Source organism: Sinocyclocheilus rhinocerous, unplaced genomic scaffold, assembly GCF_001515625.1.
Source record: "Sinocyclocheilus rhinocerous isolate Xijiao unplaced genomic scaffold, SAMN03320098_v1.1 scaffold551, whole genome shotgun sequence".
Lineage (NCBI taxonomy): Eukaryota > Metazoa > Chordata > Actinopteri > Cypriniformes > Cyprinidae > Sinocyclocheilus > Sinocyclocheilus rhinocerous.
In genome coordinates this window covers 721793-727221 of record NW_015624564.1, presented here as the reverse complement: position 1 = coordinate 727221, position 5429 = coordinate 721793, and the positions used below count along the sequence as shown (strand labels likewise).

The 5429-nt window shown below is 35.7% G+C and overlaps 1 protein-coding gene across 6 annotated transcripts in view; it reads left to right on the top strand.

Moving 5' to 3' along the window:
• sbf1 (SET binding factor 1) overlaps positions 1 to 5429 on the top strand; it is an 83215-nt gene that overhangs the window by 20734 nt on the left and 57052 nt on the right. The gene's annotated exons all lie outside the window — the stretch shown is intronic.

Sequence of the window (5429 nt, the reverse complement as noted above, 5' to 3'; positions counted from 1 at the left end):
TGTGTATGCTTCAGTGTCTGCGCTCAGAAAACCGGACCGAATTGAGTTCTCTCTTGCGTCGTCATCCATATGTCTGCTCTTCTCTTACTCCCACATATTGACATTTTTGAACGTTTTATGCGACGTGCAGCAAGTGTATGTTAGCTCATGTCCCGCCGGTTCATATGTATGCATCTAACCTCCGAACCACGCAGCAGATTCGTTTGAATGAATCTCTTACCAAATCGTCCCTCCCTAACATTTGTCTCGTTTTTATTAGTTGACGAAAATGTCAGTAGATTTACGTCATAGTTTTTGTCATTCAAAAAGAGTTTTAGTTCATTATCGTCTCGTTGACATCTGTGAAAAAAATGTCGTTGACGAAAAGTATGACGAAAATTATTTGTCAACGAAATTAACACTGCCTTGCCCTCATCCCATAACCAGACACTGACAGTAATTGACACGTACATTGTGTCTCTTGGCTCGGTTTGTGTGATCCAATGCAGTGACATGCACATCAGCATCATCTTTCAAGTGGTTTGAGACCAAATAGAGCCAGAGAGAGAGAGAAGTAGTTTTATTTAAGCCTGACGACGTCTCATGCTTCAGTGTGAAAGAGGAATGTAGGACAGATCTGTTCTAACGCTGACCCGTGACTCATCCCATTACATTTTCCAACAGCTCTATTAGCTCATCCAGGTCTCTAAAGCCCAGGAACTTAACGAGGATGGCAGGGCTATTACATTACCATTACTTCATTCAGGTCAGTCTGCCTGAGGAACAGCAACATGGCACACGCTCAGGTATCTGAGACTCAGGTTAGCAAAGTGACAATTACTCCAGCACTAATTAAGCCATCTCCACTTCAGGCTGTGTCTGACCCTCACTAATTATGCATATATGTGGTGGCAGTGGTTTAATGCTTAGGGACTTTGTTAACACAAAGCAAACAGGTTTAATGGCAACAAAAATTGATCCAGGAGCTCTAGAGTTACAGAGATCTCAATCTTGCCCTATCAATAGTGACTTTGAGGAAACCACTAAACCCAAAACAGCAAGTAAAAATCTGAACTACTGGCCTGATCAGGCCAGCAAAAACAATTATTGTGTTTCCTTCTTGTCTCAGTCCAACTAGGGCCTTAATATGCATCCCTAAAACATTAGTGTGTATTAGTTTCTTCTAGGGGTGGGCGCTATACCGGTATGAAAGTGACTACCGGTTAGTGTTGTCACGGTACCAAAATTTCAGTATTCGGTACCAATACCAGTGAAAATCCACGGTTCTCGGTACCAATTTCGGTACCAAAGCAAAACACAAAAACATGCTAATTGAACAACATTTTTATTAATAACGTTAAACAAAAATTAAATGTACAAAACCAATGCCATTCTTTATACTTATTTAAAATTGTTTCAAGTTTTTTCACAAGTAATAAAAGTATGAAAAAAGTAAACAAGTTTCACCCAAAAGTTTAGTCATAGTTCTGCTGCCACTGAAAAACATCTGTAAACTGTTGTCTGTTTTAGGGTTTGCTGGTGTGTTTCAGGATCTTCCTCAGTCTGCAGCTATAAAAGGAAAATATAATATACTTATGTAAAGCAATGGGCTGAGTCTGACCAAATGCAACATAAGATCATTGACACCAGCTAAAATATAACTTTTCAGTAAATAACAAACCTCAGCTTTTATAATAAATTTAGATATGATTACATATATTAAGTGTATATCAAATAGATGAAACTGTAGTATTAAAAACACTTTACAATAAGATTTTATTTGTTAGATAACATGACCTAACAATAAACAATAGTTATATGGCAATTATTCTTCTTAGGGTTAATTTCAAAGTTCAATCTGTTAAAATTATTTAATTCACAATGAACAAACATGAATGATCAAGTGTTTGTATTAAATAACATTCACAAACATTAATGAATGTTTTAAAAATATATTGTTCACTCACTGTAAGATGTTACTAGATCAAACTCACGTTAGAATACATTAAGTCATTGTACAGTAAAGTCTATACAGGAGATAAAGTTTGACTGTACTTTTATTTAATCCAAACTGTGTTCATATTTAATTTTAAAGGGCTTTTAAAACCTGCTAGAGATATTCAGCCAAGAATTACAACTAACTAACTAACTAAAAAAAAAAAAAAAAAAACACTTTTTCTGACGGACTGATATGACAAACACTATATGACAAATACTGTTAACCATACATTTGTACATTCTCTAACACGCATATTTTGGTTACACAGTTCATTTAAAAGCCTCTGGTGTGTAAAAATAGTAAATACCATTATGTCCTCCTGTTTTTTACAGTAATAAAAGTTATAAGAGCATTAAATGTTAACAAAGAAATCATTTTGAACAAAATGAACAAAATTCATTCTAATGCTCATTATATTAGCGTTAGCCGCGCTTATGCTAACTATTAACTACGTATACGCTAACGGCGATGTTTATTTCAATCCGAAATTCAAATTAAAATATGGAATAATATTCATAACAGAAGCTCTAAATATTAAAAATGTAATTGAAACTTACCTGCTTGAACTTGATCGGGGTGTTTTGTTAGTTTGATGCGTTTCCTCCTCTTGAGGTCGCCACTGCTTTTATGAAGAGGTTGCCAGGTTTTCACAACAAAACCCGCCCAATCGCGTTTCAAGGGGGTCCCCTTGTGCGTTCCGAGGATAAAATACGCATGTTTTGGCGGGGTTCCCCTGGTAAAATTCGCATTCCAGGGGCTAAATATCACGTTAATGGGGTCGTTTTTCAACCCGCGGACATGAAAAACAACCCGTGGAGCGGCAACAGTGTTAAAGCAGCCCAATTCCGCGGGAAAACCGCGGACTTGGCAACACTGGAAGAGGATAGCTTTCGGATAGCGCATCAAGAACCGGGTTGACCGGGTACTCGGTACCTCCGGTACTTAAAAAAACCTGGTACCGTAACGTTTTAATTTTTTTAGTACCGACTTGGTACCGAAATACCGGGTCTTTTGACAACACTACATCGGCCATTACTCCAGTCTTTACTCCAGTGTCACTCCTACAGATCCTACAGAAATCATTTTAATATGCTGATTTATTATCAATGTTGGAAACAGTTGTGCTGCTTAATATATTTTTTGGAACCTATGATACTTTTTTCAGGATTCTAACAAAAGAATCATTAATGGAACCTGAATTGTTAAGAGGAATAGAATCAGAACTGGAATCATTAAATTCTTTGATTCCCATCCCAAATCATTGGTCACAAAAGTACAAATAGTGCAGGACGAGGCAAATCATGGCAAAGTTTGATGCTTTTAAAAAAATTTTAATAAAGGGGTGGCTTACCCACAGCGCCCCGCCTTTAACAGATCAGCTCTCTGTCTGCCTTAGATAAACGCACTGACTCAGCCGGACGTCTAGAAATATTCACCAGTCGAGTACAGATTCTTATTCATGAGGAAGAGTAAGGCTGAACGGGGCCATGGCGTGATACGCCGTCCGCTCTGTGTTACCATGACTCCCCATTTCTGCTCATCTGGCTGGACTATAAACAGCTCTGTGCCGAGGAAAGGGTGGCTGGGGTCGTGGATACAGAAGCCCGGTCCCCATGCCTGCAGCGTATGGCCGCAAAGCTCTGACGGCCAGCTGGTGGATGAATACTTCTCATTCATGTGGCAGCCGAGGGGCTAGAGGGCAATGGAGATTGCCCTCATTCTGGGAGACACACACACACATTTTCCGTCTCTTTTTGTCTTTGAAAGAGTTTGCATGCATTTGATTGTATGCATATGCACAGTCACACACTGTATAGACAAAATCAAGTATACATTTGAAACTCCTTGTCATTAAGTTTCATTATGATTGTGGTGAACTCACATGACACTGTTGGGCTGCTGTCCCAGGGCCGGTGTGAGAGAGTTTCGGGTAAGTTGATGGAACTGTCACATGCCTCCTTGGGTCAGCACTGTATTGTCCTCTTATATTTGTTAATCTTCTACATGTGCTTGCAAACCCAAATATTTGGTTTGGTTTGATTAGGCCTATATTGTTTCAAATTGTAGTTGCAGTTTAAAGCTGTCACCAAAGTTAGGTATATTATATGGCTTATGTAGATGAGGTTTTGAAGAAATTGTGACAGTGATCGTCTTTGATGTATGATTACAAATAGTTTGAAAGTGCGTATTTAATTAATGTACTGCATTTCCTACCATTGTTTTCCTAGAAGAATGTGTTTTATTTGAATTTTATTTATAGTTACATTTATATGTCTATAATTTCAATTATTATTATTTTGGTACTTTTAGTGATGTATTATAGTATGTACTTAGTAACAATGAATATGCAAGCTGAAAAAAATCAGTTGAGTAAATAATTTTATATTTCTTGTTATTGCAAATTTAAAAACTAGATTAGTATTTAAATAAAAAAAATATATAAACTACAGTTCTAAAGTTTGGGGTCAGTAACATTTTTTTTTTGAAAGAATAATACTTTTATTCTGAAAAAATGCATTAAATTGATCAAAATAACAGTACTTTAAATCAATTTAATGGATCCTTGGTATATATTTTTTTTTTCAAAAAGCGCTGTACTTTTGAACTTTGTATTCATCATAGAAAATGTGCCTGAAAAATGTTTCTGATTTCTACAAAAATATTAAGCAGCACAACTGTTTTAAACATTGATAATAATAAGAAATGTTTCTTGAGCACCAAATCAGCATATTACAATGATTTCTGAAAGGTCATGCAAGTAATGATGCTGAAAATTCAGCTTTGCCATCACAGGAATGAAATGGATTTTAAATTAAAATAGAACAGTTATTTTAAATTATAACACTATTTCACAATATTACAATTTTACTCTATTTTTGATTTAAAAAAAGGCAGCCTTAGTGACATTTCAAAAACATTAAAAACTTTTATAGACCCAAAACATTTGAACAGTAGTCTATAATTCATGTTTATTATTTTATATTTATAATAAAAATGTAAATGTTATTTCTAGCTTATGTGACAATACATTGCAAAGAATTAATGTTTTTTGGCAGGGCAAGTGAATATCTGAACTATGGACCCGACATCAGACAAATCCTTACTGTTCAGCTCTGGCTTTTACTTCTCACACATGCACACACACAAAATACTTAGATCTGGTTATGGAACGTAGTAGGGCTGGGTTTTGACACAAATTTTATGATTCGATTCGATTCTCATTCACAAGCTTACGATTCGATTACCGATTCGATTCGATTCAATATCGATTATTTTGGATATATATCAGGTACCGTACATGCCAAATTTTCTCAAGGAAAAAAAATCTCTCAACTAATGCTGTAAAGTATACATGAGAGTCAGTTGGTATACATTACTATAATATTGAAGGTTAAAATTAATTAAGATTTTACAATAATAAAGTTAGTTACATAATAATATTTCTACTTCA